The sequence below is a fragment of the Loxodonta africana genome, chromosome 7 (assembly GCF_030014295.1).
Source record: "Loxodonta africana isolate mLoxAfr1 chromosome 7, mLoxAfr1.hap2, whole genome shotgun sequence".
Classification (NCBI taxonomy): domain Eukaryota; kingdom Metazoa; phylum Chordata; class Mammalia; order Proboscidea; family Elephantidae; genus Loxodonta; species Loxodonta africana.
This window is the reverse complement of record NC_087348.1, coordinates 78,172,248-78,189,465: the sequence shown is the minus strand read 5'-3', so window position 1 is coordinate 78,189,465 and position 17,218 is coordinate 78,172,248.

Below are 17,218 nucleotides of genomic sequence, written 5' to 3'. Positions count from 1 at the left end.
AAGGAAGTTTCAAGTGGGTGGCCTAGGGAAGGCACATAAATCAAGGGGGGGCTTGAGATTTGCACAAATTTTATTTCAGTGCAGCCTGGTCTAATACCCCAACTAGTAGTTTTCATACATTTGTATCAAGTGTTCATTCTTCTTCCTCTTTCCAAACATCCACCATTCTGGAAACTGCCTCACTAGGACACATCAATAGATGGCTTTGTTTGATTTTTTTTTTGTTGTCTGTTTTTGTTGTTGTCATTTCTGCTTGTTTTTGACATGGGGATATTTTTTATACTCTCTCAAGTATTACTGAAAGGAATCTCAAGTAAAGGTGTTTCATATGCAAGATCCATGGTAAATAATTGTGCTTATTCCTTGTTAATATATATATATTAAAAAAAACCTAAAAAACAAAAAAAGTGGTTTTTTCTTTAATTCCATCTTATCTTGAAACATGCCAGCAATTGCAAAGGTTTCATATGCTTGGTGTGTATGGGTGTGTGAGTCTGTGTGGAGGGGTGTGTGTGGAAAAAAGGAGGGAACAGACGTAATTTATCTTCTAGATAGCTTAAATATGCTGCACTATTATCAGTTTGTTTATAAGTCTCGTAATAGAACAAAAGCTGTTGGGTTGGCTTGCTATGAAAATAAAATGATCCGCCTGAGTGGCACTATTTTGGGGGATATTGTTTGTGAAAATTGGCTAAAACTTTCTTTTTGTTTTCTTCTTTTTTTAAATAAAATACCACAGTTTCATCTACAACACTAAAATAAATTTTTTTACTTAATAAAATCCACCTAAAATCTTCTTATCCAAAGATAACTTCTACAGATATTTAGAAGAATTTTCTTCTATCTTTAATGTGGCATACATTTTACTGAGATGATATGTGCATGTGAAATAGATATTTTTTTCACATATTAATATCAAATGATTTTGTCTTTTCTATCACATGGTGGCAGGATAGAGTAGTGGTGAAGAGCCTGGGGTCAGTTGTTATAGTGCCAAGGTTTGAATTCAATCCACTCCCACTTACTTGTATAGCTTTGTACATGTAACTTAACCTCTCTGTACCTAAATCTGCATATCTATTTTATAAACTGTGAATTGATAGTAATAATAAGATTTACCTCATAGTGTTGTAAGGATTAAATAAATTAGTAAATACAGATATAAAGCATTTAGAGCAGTGCCTGAAATTTAATGAGTACTTAATAAATTCCAACTCTTACATGAATAAATAGCCCTGAAAAAAGATGTTTTTAAGTAGGGACATAATATTAGATCAGATGGATGTTTTGTAACATAATTATCTATTTCATCAGTGCCATGTATTTAAATGTTAGTGTGTGTATATATATACATATACATATATATATATAAAATCATCAATATCAATCATTTAAGCACAACTGATTTTTTCATTACAATAAATTCCTGTTCAATATTCTTGATATAAGGAGACATTCTTTTCCATCTAAATCAATAGCATCTCCATCCTCACAACTGACCAAACTAAAAACTCAAATATAAAGATTGTTTTATTTCTTTGACTTACTGCCTCAAGAAGAGGCCCTATCTGTAAAACACATTCCAAATATGGGCACTTCTCTTGGTCTTCCCCTTAAATAATCTTATTCCAAGACATCATAATGTGTTGCTTGTTCTTTTGAAGAGTTCCCTCTCTCTTTCTGCTTTTGCCCCAGTATAATCTCTTTTCTCCCTCTATACACACTGACGTTTATAAATATAAACCAGGTCATGTCACTTTTCAACAATGCTGCATATGATCTGGCCCCTGCCTACGTTTTATTCCTCATCTGAAACTGTGCTCCATTACACTCACTCTAGTCTAATCCCATTGACCTCATCTGGTCCATCCAACAGTTGAAAATTGTTTCTACTTCAGGGCTAATTAGTAGTTCCTTTCTTGTCGGTGATGTTCTATTTATTCTGCTTGGCTTACTACTTTCCAGCACTTAGCCCTCACCTTAAATGTTTACTTCTCAAAGAGGTTACCAATCTAAGTAACATGCACCCAAACCAAAAGGCACTATTTGTATTTTGCTTTATTGTCTTCATTGCAGTTATCATTATGTGAAACTTTATTTATGCCTTAGTTTACTTGTTTACTCTCTGTCTCCACTCTCCAAAATGAACGTTCTTGAGAGCATGGACTATGTCTGCCTTGTTCATTGACGTATGTCCAGAAGCTAGAACAATGCCTGGCATATAGTAGGCATTTAATGTTTTTAGAATTAGTGAATTAATAAAGAATGATGTGTCATCAGGCAGGGCTAAGATGGTAGAGTAGTCAGATGTTTCTGGTGATCTCTATTCCAACAAAGACCCCCCAAAACAAGTGAATCAATTATATAGATGACAAGCTAAGAATCCGGAGCATCAAAACCAAAGTTAAGAAATCAGATAGAGTGAGGTGGGGAGGGAGATATGGTGCAGAAGCACCAAGGAGTTACCAAGTCCATGGCAGCGCCTCAGCCCCAATTTCTTGCCACGACTGTGGGGGGTGCTGATGGTAGTTTTCCAGGATATGGCCATCCCTGACCCTGTGGCATGTCTGCAGCAGGGCAGGCCGTGGAGTTTAGGAGGTAGCCAGTTTCAGTGAAGAAGACAACTGTGGGAAGCAGCCCTAACCCCCTGGGGTGATCTCAGCAGGGATCCAGCCAGCACACACAGGCTACAAACACCTCTGGAATCTGAGATAAAACAGCACTTTCAGCACAAGATAAGTGATTTTTCCTAATTTACCGTGCAGTGGATCCAATAGCTCCTCCTTTTGAAAGAACTCTTTCCTATATATCTGATCCCTCCTCCCTCTGCCCCAGCCAGTTTCATTAACAGTTGATCTATCTGGGCCTGAGATAGGTCCTGCTGCACTTCCTGAGCCATTCTCTTGGCCTTGGAGAAGGAACAAATTAACTAACGGGGGAAAAATACTCTGCCAACTCCCCTAATCTGGAAACTCAGAGCAGAAGCAGCTCCGGTCCAGGCAAAAGTGATCCATAGACTTTGTCTTTCACCCTGCATGGATCCAGGTGGCTCTGATACACCAGATAGGATCTGGCTATTATATTGCTAGGGTGAACCTGTTTGAGGTCTGACTGTAACTGTTTCAGCTGTGTGGTGGAGAAGAAAGTTTTAGGTGTTTGATACTGCTCTGCCTAACAACCAAGGCCTTCCTCTACCCACAGCAGGGGCCTGAGGACTGGAGGCTCCAACCACACCACCTAGCCACCCATGACAGGGGTCCAAGGATAAGTGGTGCCTACCAGTCCTTACAGGTAAAAACATTGGGTGCCTATGGTACAGCTGCAGAGCTCACCCACCAGAGTGCTCTAGAGAACAGGGATGTGCCTTCCTCACAGACTTTTGGGGGAAGGTTGTCAGCCCCCTGCCTTCCTCAGAGTGTGACCCCGTGCTGCTACCAGAAACTTGTGCGTACACCAATCACCACTGCTCCTCTAAGATAGTAGGTGAGAGCCTACACCACACACTAGGTGACCGAGTATCAGGACACCTGAACTGAATCTATACAAGAATAGTGAATGGACTCCTAGGCTCATATATCTGGTAACAGCTCTAGGCATCTGGTAACAGAACATTAGTGCTTCAAAGGCTCCAATAACCAAGTTAGCTCACTCTAGTAGCCTATTTGGGAATATCGAAAGAAAACAAAGCAAGAAACTAGGACATAGTGAACAAACATAAAATAAATTAATACAGTAACTTACAGATGGCTCAGAGACAACAGTTGATATCAAATCACATAAAGAACCAGACCATTCTTACTTCAACAAACTTCCAAAACAAAGAATCAAGGACTCTTCCAGATGAAGATGTATTCCCGGAACTACCACATGTAAAATACAAAAGATTAATATATGGAACTCTTCAAGACATCAGGAAGGAAATCAGGCAATACACAGAACAAGCCAAGGAACACATAGATAAAGCAGTTGAAGAAATTAAAAATATTATTCAAGAACATAATGAAAAATTTAATAAGTTGCAAGAATCCATAGAGAGACAGCAATCAGAAATTCAGAAGGTTAACAATAAAATTCCAGAATTAGCAAACTCAATAGAAAGCCAGAGGAGCAGAATTGAGGACATGGAAGGCAGAATTAGTGAGATTGAAGATAAAACACTTGACAACAACATATTCAAAGAAAAATCAGACAAAAGAATTAAAAAAAAAAAAAAGAAGAAACCCTAAGAATCATGTGGGACTCTAACAAAAATGATAACTTGCAAGTGACTAGAATACTAGAACAGGGAGGGATAACAGAAAATACAAAGAGAATTACTGAAGATTTGTTGGCAGAAAACTTCCTTGACATTGTGAAAGATGAAAAGATATCTGTCCAAGATGCTCATTGAACCTCATACAATGTAGAACCAAAAGAAAATCACCAAGACATATTATCACCAAACTTGCCAAAACCAAAGATGAAGAGAAAATTTTAAGAGCAGACAGGAACAAGCAAAAAGTCACCTACAAAGGAAAATCAATAAGTTTGGACTACTTGGCAGAAACCACGCAGGCAGGAAGGCAATGGGATGACAGAGATAGAGCACTGAAGGAGAAAAATTGCCAGCCAAGAATCATATACCCAGCAAAACTCTCTATCAAATATGAAGGCAAAATTAAGACATGTACAGATAAACAGAAGCTTAGGGAATTTGCAGAAACCAAAAACAAAACTACAAGAAATACTAAAGGGAATTCTCTGGTTAGAAAATCAATAAAATCAGATGTCACCCCAACACTAGAACACAGATCAGAGCAAGCAGATATCAACTCAGATAGGGAAATCATAAAAATAAATTAGGATTAAAAAAAAAAAGCTCAAAACAAAGAATTAGTGATGTCGTTATGTAAAAGATGACAAAAATCAAAAAAGAGGGACTAAATAAAGTAGGCATAGATCTTCCATATGGAGAGGAGATCAAGGCAATATAGGGAGATACAAGTTAGTTTTAAACTTAGAAAAATAAGGGTAAATAACAAGGTAACCACAGAGAAGACTAACAATCCTAAACATCAAAATAAAAACCAAGAAAAGCATAAAGACTCAGCAAAAACAAAATCAACTACAATGAAAAAGAAGAACACACAATTTACACAGAAAAACTACTCAGCACAAAAATAAGTGGAAAAATGAAACTGTCAACAACATACAAAAAAAGGCAACCAAATGATAGCACTAAACTCATACCTATCATGCTGAATGTAAATGGACTTAATGCACCAATAAAGAGACAGAGAGTTGCAGAATGGATAAAAAAACCACGATCCCTCTATATGCTGACTACAAGAAACACACCTTAGATTTAAAGTCGCAAACGAACTAAAATTCAAAGTATGGAAAAAAAATGTCAAGCAAACAATCAAAAAAGAGCAGGAGTGGCTATACTAATTTATGACGAAACAAACTTGAAATGTAAATCTACTACAAAGGATAAGGAAGGACACTATATAATGATTAAAGGGACAATATACCAGGAGATTACCATATTAGATATTTATGCACTCAATGACAGGGCTTCAAGGTACATAAAACAAACCCTAACAGCACTGAAAAGTGAGTAGATAGCTCCACAATAATAGCAGGAAACTTCAACACACCACTTTCAGTGAAGAACAGAGCCTCCAGAAAGAAGCTGAATAAAGACACGGAAGAGCTAAATGGCACAATTAACCAACCTGACCTCATAGACATATAGAGAACACCACCCGACAGCATCCAAGTATGCTTTCTTTTCCAACACATACGGAACATTCTCTAGAATAGACCACATATTAGGCCACAAAGCAAGCCTTAACAGAATCCAAAACATCAAAATATTACAAAGCATCTTCACTGACCATAAAGTCATAAAACTAGAAGTTAACAACAGAAAAATCAGGGAAAAGAAATCAAACAAATGGCAACTGAACAACACTTTGCTCAAAAACGATTGGATTATAGAACAAATTAAGGATGGAATAAAGAAATTCATACGATCCAACAAGAATGAAAACACTCCTTATCAGAACCTTTGAGACACAGCAAAAGCAGTGCTCAGAGGTCGATTTATATCAATAAATGCACACATACAAAAAGAAGGGCCAAAATCAAAGATTATTCCTACAACTTGAACAAATACAAAGAGAGCAACAAAAGAAACCCTCAGGGACCAGAAGTAAGCAAGTACTAAAAATCAGAGGAGAATTGAATGAAGTAGAAAACAGAAAAATAATTGAAAGAGTTCGCAAGACCAAAAGCTGGTTCGTTGAAAAGGTTAACAAAATTGATAAACCATTGGCCAGACTGACAAAAAAAAAAAAAAAACAGGAGAGGAAGCAAATAACCCAAATAAGAAATGAGATGGACGATATCACAACAGACCCAACTGAAATTAAAAGAATTGTAACAGAGTACTATGAAAAGTTGTACTCTAATAAATTTGAAAGCCTAGAGGAAATGGACAAATTTCTAGGAACATACTACCTACCTAAACTAACACAAACAGAGGTACAAAAACCCAAACCAAACCCAGTGCCGTTGAGTTGATTCTGACTCATAGCGACCTTATAGGACAGAGTAGAACTGCCCCATAGAGTTTCCAAGGAGCACCTGGAGGATTTGAACTGCCGACCCTTTGGTTAGCAGCCGTAGCACTTAACCACTACACCGCCAGAGCTTCCGCACTAAATAAACCCATAACAAAAGAAGAGATTGAAAATGTAATTAAAAAACTCCCAGCAAAGAAAAGCCCTGGCCCTGGCAGCTTCACTGAAGAATTCTACAAAACTTTTAGGGAACAGTTAGCACCGCTATCACTAAAGGTATTTCAGAGCATAGAAAAGGATAGAATACTCCCAAACACATTCTATGAAGCCAGCATAACCCTGATACCAAAGCCAGGTAAAGACGCCACAAAAAAAGAAAATCACAGACCAATATCCCTCATGAACTTAGATGCAAAAATCCTCAACAAAATTCTAGCCAATAGAATTCAATAACATATCAAAAAAATAATTCACCATGACCAAGTGGGATTCATACCAGGTATGCAGGGATGGTTCAACATTAGAAAAACAATCAATGTAATCCGCCACATCAATAAAACTAAAGGCAAGAACCACATGATCTTACGAATTGATGCAGAAAAGGCATTTGACAAAGTCCAACACCCATTCATGATAAAAACTCTCAACAAAATAGGAATAAAAGGAAAATTCCTAAACATTATAAAGGGCATTCAAACAAAGCCAACAGCCAATAGCATCCTAAACAGAGAGAGATTGAAACCATTCCCGTTGAGAACAGGAACCAGACAAAAAACACCCTTTATCACCACTCTTATTCAGCATTGTGCTGGAGGTCCTAGCAAGAGCTATTAGGCTAGAAAAAGACATAAAGAGCAACCAGACTGGCAAAGAAGAAGTAAAACAATCTCTGTTTGCAGATGACATGTTATACATAGAAAAACCTCAAGAAAACTACTGAAACTAATAGAAGAGTTCAGCAGAGTATCAGGATACAACATAAATGTACTAAATCACTTGGATTCTTCTACACCAACAAAAAGAACATTGAAGAGGAAATCACCAAATCAATACCATTTACAGTAGCCCATAAGAAGATAAAATACTTAGGAATAAATTTAACCAGAGATGTAAAAGACCTATACAAAGGAAACTATGACACTACTGCAAGAAACTAAAAGAGACATAAAAAAAACATACCTAAGTGGAAAAACATACCTTGCTCGTGGATAGGAAGACTCAACGTTGTCAAAATGTCTATTCTGCCCAAAGCTATCTATAGTTACACTGCAATCCTGATCCAAATACCAGTGACCTTTTTTAATGAGATAGAGAAACAAATCATCAAGTTCATAGGGAAGGGAAAGAAGCCCGGGATAAGTAAAGCATTACCGAAAAAAGAACAAAGTAGAGGTCTCACACTACCTGATTTTAGAATATATTATATAGCCATTGTAGTCAAAACAGCCTGGTACTGGTACAACAACAGACACATAGACCAATGGAACAGAATAGAGAATCCAGAAATAAATCCATCCACATATGAGCAGTTGATATTTGACAAAGTCCCAAAGTCTGTTAAATGGGGAAAAGACAGTCTCTGTAACAAATGGTACAGGCATAACTGGATATCCATCTACAAAAAAATGAAACAAGACTGATACCTCATACTGTGCACAAAAACCAAAATATAAAACTAAAACAATAAAGATCACGGAAGAAAAAATAGGGACAACACTAGGAGCCCTAATACATGGCCTAAACAGTATACAAAACATTACTAGAAATGCACAAACACCAGAAGAGAAATTAGATAACTGGGAGCTCCTAAAAGTCAAACACTTAATGCTCATCCAAAGACTTCACCAAAAGAGTAAAAAGATTACCTACAACCTGGGAAAAAGTTTTTAGCTATGACATTTCTGATCAGCGCCTGATCTCTAAAATCTACATGTTACTGCAAAAACTCAACAACAAAAAGACAAATAATCCAATTAAAAAATGGGCAAAGGATATGAACTGGTACTTCATTAAAGAAGACATTCAGGTACCTAACAGATACATGAGCAAATGCTCTTGATCATTAGCCATTAGAGAAATACAAAACAAAACTAAAATGAGATTCCATCTCACTCCAACAAGGCTGGCATTAATCAAAAAAAGCACAAAATAATCAATGTTGGAGTGGTTGTGGAATGACTGGAAAACTTACACACTGCTGATGGGAATGTAAAATGGTACAACCACTTTGGAAATTGATTTGGTACTCCCTTAAAAAGCTGGAACTAGAACTGCCATATGATTCAGCAATCCCACTCCTTGGAATATACCCTAGAGAAATAAGAGCCTTTACACAAACAGATATATGCACACCCATGTTTACTGCAGCACTGTTTACAATAACAAAAAGACGGAAGCAACCAAGGTGCCCAACAACAGATGAATGGGTAAATAAATTATGGTATATTCACACAATGGAATACTACGCATTGGTAAAGAACAAGTATAAATCTGTAAAACATAACATGGAGGAATCTGGAAGGCATTATGCTGAGTGAAACTAGTGAGTTGCAAAAGGACAAATATTGTGTGAGACCACTATTATAAGAACTCAAGAAATAGTTTAAACAGAGAAGAAAATATTCTTCGGTGGTTACAAGAAGGGGGAGGGAGGAGGAAGGGAGAGGGGGACTCACTAATTAGATAGTAGACAAGAACTAATTTAGGTGAAGGCAAAGACAACACACAATACAGGCGAGGTCAGCACAACTGGACTAAACCAAAAGCAAAGAAATTTCCTGAATAAACCAAAGGCTTCGAAGGCCAGTGTAGCAGAGGCGGGGGTTTGGGGACCATAGTTTCAGGGGACAGCTAGACCAACTGGCATAATAAAATCTATGAAGAAGACATTCTGCATCCCATTTTGGAGAGTGGCGTCTGGGGTATTAAATGCTAGCAAGTGGCCATCTTGTTGTTGTTGTTAGGTGCCGTCGAGTTGGTTCCGACTTATAGCGACCCTATGCACAACAGAATGAAACACTGCCCAGTCCTGCGCCATCCTTACAATCATTGTTATGCTTGAGCCCATTGTTGCAGCCACTATGTCAATCCACCTCGTTGAGGGTCTTCCTCTTTTCTGCTGACCTTGTATTTTGCCAAGCATGATGTCCTCCAGAGACTGATCCCTCCTGACAACATCTCCAAAGTATGTAAGACGCAGTCTCGCAATCCTTGCTTCTAAGGAGTATTCTGGTTGTGCTTCTTCAAAGACAGATTTTTTTGTTCTTCTGGCAGTCCATGGTATATTCAATATTCTTCACCAACACCACAATTCAAAGACATCAATTCTTCTTCAGTCTTCCTTATTCATTGTCCAGCTTTCACATGCATATGATGCGATTGAAAATGCCATGGCTTGGGTCAGGTGCACCTTAGTCTTCAAGGTGACGTCTTTGCTCTTCAACACTTTGAAGAGGTCCTTTGCAGCAGATTTACCCAATGCAATGTCTTTTGATTTCTTGACTGCTGCTTCCATGGCTGTTGGTTGTGTATCCAAGTAAAAGGAAATCCTTGACAACTTCAATCTTTTCTCTGTTTATCATGATGTTGCTTATTGGTCCAGTTGTGAACATTTTTGTTTTCTTTATGTTGAGGTGCAATCCATACTGAAGGCTGTGGTCTCTGATCTTCATTAGTAAGTGCTTCAAGTCCTCTTCACTTTCAGCAAGCAAGGTTGTGTCATCTGCATAACACAGGTTTTTAATGAGTCTTCCTCCAATCCTAATGCCCCTTTCTTCTTCATATAGTCCAGCTTCCTGGATTATTTGCTCAGCATACAGATTGAATAGGTATGGTGAAAGTATACAACCCTGGTGCACACTTTTCCTGACTTTAAACCAATCAGTATCCCCTTGTTCTGTCTGAACAACTGCCTCTTGATCTATGTAAAGGTTCCTCATGAGCACAATTAAGTGTTCTGGAATTCCCATTCTTTGTAATGTTACCCATAATTTGTTACGATCCACACAGTTGAATGTCTTTGCATAGTCAATAAAACACAGGTAAACATCCTTCTGGTATTCTCTGCTTTCAGCCAGGATCCATCTGACATCAGCAGTGATATCCCTGGTTCCATGTCCTCTTCTGAAACCAGCCTGAATTTCTGGCAGTTCCCTGTCGATATGCTGCTCCAGCCTTTTTTGAACGATGTTCAGCAAAATTTTGCTTGCATGTGATATTAATGGTATTGTTCTATAATTTCCACATTCGGTTGGATCACCTTTCTTGGGAATAGGCACAAATATGGATCTCTTCCTGTCAGTTGGCCAGGAAGCTGTCTTCCATATTTCTTGGCATAGATGAGTGAGCACCTTCAGTGCTGCATCTGCTTGTTGAAACATCCCAACTGATATTCCATCAATTCCTGGAGCCTCGTTTTTCGCCAGTGCCTTCAGAGCAGCTTGGACTTCTTCCTTCAGTACCATCAGTTCCTGATCATATGCTACCTCTTGAAATGGTTGAACATCGACTAATTCTTTTTGGTATAATGACTCTGTGTATTCCTTCCATCTTCTGTTGATTCTTCCTGCGTCATTTAATATTTTCCGCATAGAATCCTTCACTATTGCACCTCGAGGCTCGAATTTTTTCTTCAGTTCTTTCAGCTTGAGGATCACCAAATGTGTTCTTCTCTTTTGGTTTTCCATTTCCAGCTCTCTGCACTTGTCATAATACTTTATCTTCTCGAGACGCCCTTTGAAATCCTCTGTTCAATTCTTTTACTTTATCAATTCTTCCTTTTGGTTTAGCTGGTTGATGTTCGAGAGCAAGTTTCAGAATCTCCTCCGACATCCATCTTGGTCTTTTCTTTCTTTCCTGTCTTTTCAATGACCTCTTGCTTTCTTCATGTATGATGTCCTTGATATCATTCCATAACTCGTCCGGTCTTCGGTCACCAGTGTTCAATGCGTCAAATCTATTCTTCAGATGGTCTCTAAGTTCAGGTGGGATATACTCAAGGTCATATTTTTGCTCTCGTGAACTTGCTCTGATTTTCTTCAGTTTCAGCTTGAACTTGCATATGAGCAATTGATGACCTGTTCCACAGTTGGCCCCTGGCCTTGTTCTGACTGGTGATATTGAGCTCTTCCTTCTTCTCTTTCCACAGATGTAGTCAATTTGATTTCTGTGTGTTCCATCTGGCAAGGTCCATGTGTATAAAGAAAAAAAAGTTTTTTTATAGTCACCGTTTATGTTGGTGAAAGAAGGTATTTGCAATGAAGAAGTTGTTGGTCTTGCAAAATTCTATCATTCGATCTCCAGCATTATTTCTATTCACCAAGGCCATATTTTCCAACTACTGATCCTTCTTCTTTGTTTGCAACTTTCGCATTAAAATCATCAGTAATTATCAACGCATCTTGATTGCATGTTTGATCAATTCAGGCTGCAGCAACTGATAAAAATCTTCTACTCCTTCATCTTTGGCCCTAGTGGTTGGTGCATATATTTGGGTAATAGTGGTATTAACTGGTCTTCCTTGTAGGCATATGGATATTATCCTATCACTGACAGCATTGTACTTCAGGATGGATCTTGAAATGTTCTTTTTGACGAAGGATGCAACACCATTGCTCTTCAAGTTGTCGTTCCCAGCGTAGTAGGCTCTATGATTGTCTGATTCAAAATGGTCAATACCAGTCCATTTCAGTTCATTAATGCCTAGTGGCCATCTGAGGTGCATCATTGATCTCAACCCACATGGAGCAAAGGAGAATGAACACCAAAGGCACAAGGTAATTATGAGTGCAAGAGACAGAAAGGGCCACATATATCAGAGACTACATCAGCTTGAGACCAGAAGAACTGGATGGTGCCTGGCTACAACCAATGACTGCCCTGACAGGGAACACAACAGAGAACCCCTGAAGGAACAGGAGAATAGTGGGATGCAGACCTCAAATTCCCATAAAAAGACCAGATTTAATGGTCTGACTGAGACCTGAAGGACCCTGGAGGTCATGGTCCCCCTACCTCCTGTTAGCCCAGGACCAGAACCAATCCCAAAGCTAACTCTTCAGACACAGAATGAGCTGGACCATAACATAGAAAATGATACTGCTGAGGAGTGAGCCTCTTGGATCAAGCAGACCCATGGGACTACGTGGGCAGCTCTGTCTGGAGGGGAGATGTGAACGCCAAGGGGGACAAAAGGTGGCTGAATGGGCACGGAAATACAGTGCGGATAGAAGGAGTGTTCTGTCTCATTAGGGGGAGAGCAACTAGAAGTAAATAGCAAGGGGTATGTAAGGTTTTGTATGAGAAACTGACTTGATTTGTAAACTTTCACTTAAAGCACAATAAAAATTAAAAAAAAAAAGAATGATGTGTCTCAATTTTATATTTCTGTATAATGTTTAATAGTTTATTTAATATAGATCTGGATTATTCAATAGAATTTCTATGATGACAGAAGTGTGACTAGTGAGTACTTTAAATATGTCTAGCATAACTGAGGAATTAAAGATTTAAATTAAATTTAAAAAGCCATATGTGGCTTATGACTCCCATATTGTACAATACAGGAATGTTTTTATTATGTATAGATCTTTTGTTAATATAAATGAAATAATATTCATCAACATAATTAATTGGACTTTTTGGAGCAGTTAACATATATAAATATTTTATATATTTAATAGGCAAACAGAATAAAATATATGGGCAATCAGAAAAACTTTAGAAACTACCCTCCCTCCCATATACTCATCTCTCATACCCAATTCTCAACTATGAATTTAGCATGCTCTTAAGGGAGACTAGTTTCATTTCTACATTCTTGGTGGACTATTGTAGCTGTAGCTTCTTCAGTCTCATGTGATGCATCTACTTGCTTCCATTTCTTTTTGTTCTCTATGAGCCTTTTGTTGGTAATATTTTGTACATGGCCCACATGATGGAAACTCAGATACCATAGTCTAGGTAATCTGATATCTTCAACTGCAAGATTAAAAAAAAAAAGAAAGTAAAGAAAAAGCAAGATGTCGATCTATGGTCCAGAAAGTTTGAAATGGTTTCAAAAATATAAAAATTACTTAGCCCTTTTTGGAAAAACTGGTATCAGGAAAAAGGTAGGGTCATGGGGAATCTTGATATTAATATCTGCCAATCCTATACAGAATGGGAGAAGGAATTATGACACACTTACACACACACACACACGCATCAGACCACATCATATACATGCATATATAAAATAAAGTACATTCTAACCAACCCATTGTCAGTTTTGTTTCTTGGTTTTTCTTGGTTTTATTTATTTATTTATTTTTCTGCTCTTTCCTCATATGCCTAATGATATTTGGGGGTCTACATTTTTTACAAAACTGTGATATAGATGATATGAATTTCTTCTGCCGTTGTATAAGTAGACCTATTTTCCCAAACAGGCCACTTCATTGAGAATTCTGAATTGTGCGGTGTGTTAGAAGGTTTAAGAAATTAATATGTGTTTTAAAGCTGCTGTCCTGAAACAGAAGCCCTTTAAATTTTAAATTACCCAATATTTAATGTTTAAATTTATTATTTACAGATTAGAATATTTCCATAGTCTATTTTTAAAAGAAGATTACATCATGGTATTTTTTCTGACATACTGATTTTGTAAGAATTTTTTATCACTGCTTTCACACATGAATGCACTTGGTTGGATATAGAAAATGTGGGCTCTTTAACAATGTTCACACTGCCCTAATGTCTGAGGTAAGCCTGATAATTTTTTTTCGTGTGTTCATGGATTTTCCATAATTGTAGTAATAGAAAAAAGCAGAAAACAGTCTTTTCATGGAAAGTAATTTATATTGTCTTATATTCCTCACTACTATTGCCTGTTCAAGATTATTAAGCATGTACATTCACACGTCCTTGTTTTTCAAATCCCAGTTGTATGAGAGAAGTAACTTAAACCCATACCTGCTATCCTCAAGTTGATTCCTACTCATAGTGACCCTGTAGTAGTGGTGAAAAGCCAAAAAGGCGCTATCTATGTATCTGAATTTTAAGGGTCTTTCAGAAGATTTAACGCAACTGGAAACTGATTAAGGATAAAACCCAGTAAAACTGAGAACCCAACATCACAGTAAAGTTTAAGAGATTACAGAAGAAAAAAAAAATGTGGAAAGTGCATTGCTTAGAACTTCATCACTCTTTCTTAAAAAAGAAAAACGAAACTCAATATATTAAGAATTGAAGAAAACATTCCTACCTTATCTATCCTAAGCCAAAAACAAATGTATTAAATAGGGAAAGACTACAGGTATTTACATCAAAATTAGAAATAAGTGGATAATTATTCAATATCATCCTAGAAATCTAAGTCAATTCTGAAGATCAAATAAGGAATTACATCTAAATGGCTGTAACTATTTGAAGAGAAAATTCAGGATTTCCTTTTTTTAAAATATGCATATATACAATTTTTAGGTAGAAAATGTAACATCATTTCCCCCCAAAATCATTGGGATCAATAAAAGAGTTCAGTAAGGTAGATGCATAGGAGGTAACTGAGCTAGATTTTTGAGCTTGCTTGAGGTTAGATTTCTCTCTGGTTTATCTTCTTATTTCTAAGAAGGCCCTGGTACAGTGCTTTTCACACAGTAGATGCTCAATAACTATTCTGAACACACAAATGAATGAACAGAAAAGCAGCAGCTTGACTATTTGACAGCAATAATAAAATTTAAAAATGTGACCCAGTTTAAAAAAGAAAAAGAAAGATAAAAGGAAAACCTAGAAATACATACATCACTGTCTCACAATAACAATGTAAAAAAGTATGTGTGTATGAATGTGTGTGGGTATACACATATCTTTATCAGGAAATAGAGGAATATACTATATTTCCAGGTGAAAGATTTAATATTTTTATTTCAAGATTTTTTTAAATTTTTTGCTAAATAATCTACAAATTCGGTGTAATCATCATTTTAACTTCAGTGGCATTTTTAAAAATGGGTTTAACGAGCTCATTAGAAAGGATATGAATAATTAAAAAAATTGTGAAATAGAAGAAAAACTAAAGAGCTTATGCCTTACTAGCTAAAATTACAATAATTAAAATATAGCAAAGCAACAACAAAATACAGTGAAACAAGAGTAATAATTGGGAAATGTTCTAATGTGAATATTGAAATTTAGTATATCTTATGGTGGCATTTGAAATTAATGGGGAAGGAATGACTAACCATGCTATTAAAAGAAATGGTTAAATACGAAAAAAGTTTCATACTCAGAAATATAAATTCTTCTAAAATAAATCCCAGATATTTTAAAGATTAATGGTTAATAAAAAGAAAACAAAAAATAAAAAAAGTCCTGTGTCAGGCTGTCCATCCCAGGTTAACACTCCTCTTATTTCCTAGCTCCCCTCTATTTTTAGGTGGAACGGTCTGAGTTTCAATAACTGTCTGATTCCTTTATTCTGCTGCAACAGTTTTTGCCATGATCAGTAATGACCTAATTGACAAATTCAATAGCCGTTTATCAATACGCAGAACTCTGAGTCATTTAAAAAAATTTCTTCTTGGAAGGGCTCTCATCTTGCCACTTCTGACAGAGCTTTATGTGAGTTCTTCTGTGTCTCAGACTCTTGTCCTTCCAGGCTTGACTCTTCATTCCCTTAGTAATTCTTGATAACAACATGGGTAATGCCAAGGTTCTATCGTAAAATCTTTCCTGCTATCTTTCTGTTACATCAAGTCTCTGGGTCTTTTTACAAAACATATGTATTTCCTCCATCTTTGCCACCTATATAGTCTGCCTCAGGGCCAGGCACCTACTTTTTACTATAGAGCTTTTAAGATTCTAATGCATACACATGGTTTTCTGGTTTAAAACTTAGGCACACATCCTTGGGTGTATAAAACTTACACTTGCATTTATTTGTAGGTAATTTCTAAATCTAGTTTTCCAGCCCATATCTCTCTTCTAAGCTCCAGCTTTACTGATTCATTTGAAATGGCATTTATTGAGCAAAAACCAGTAGAGAGGCACTTTACTACACGTGGTAACATGGAGATCGACAAAGCAGTCACGGCCCTTACTACCATGGAGTTTACAGTCTAATGGAGGATTCAGATATTAAGCAAATAACTACACAAGTTGATTACACGAAAACTACCCCACTGCCTAAAAAGCAGTGTACACATTTTGGTGTGCCTAGGAATCACCTGGGCTTGTTACAAATGGGAATTACTGAGAAAGACCCTCTCATCCCACTCTGTACTAAGAAACAGAATTTTAACAAGCAACCCAGGAACCATTTCAGGTCTTGTTAACTACGATCTACATTGAAAGTTCAAATATCTTACCAAGACATAAAACAGTGTCCTAGACCTCTTTCACCGAACTTTATCCTCATTTTCCATCACCTTCCCTTAAATTCTCCCAGTCTTCAGCATTTTCAGTATTACTTGCTGGGAAATTCTTTAGTATCGAATTCAAAGCATTTCTAAATCTAGACCCTTTGTATTACTTTTCAACCTTATATTTCACTATTTCCCCAATAATCTACCAATCTGTCATTCATTTCTCTTTAAATGTGCTCTCTTTTAAATTTCAGAAATTGTTAAATTTAGAATTTAAGGCCATGATGGAAACATAACACCTTGAAGACT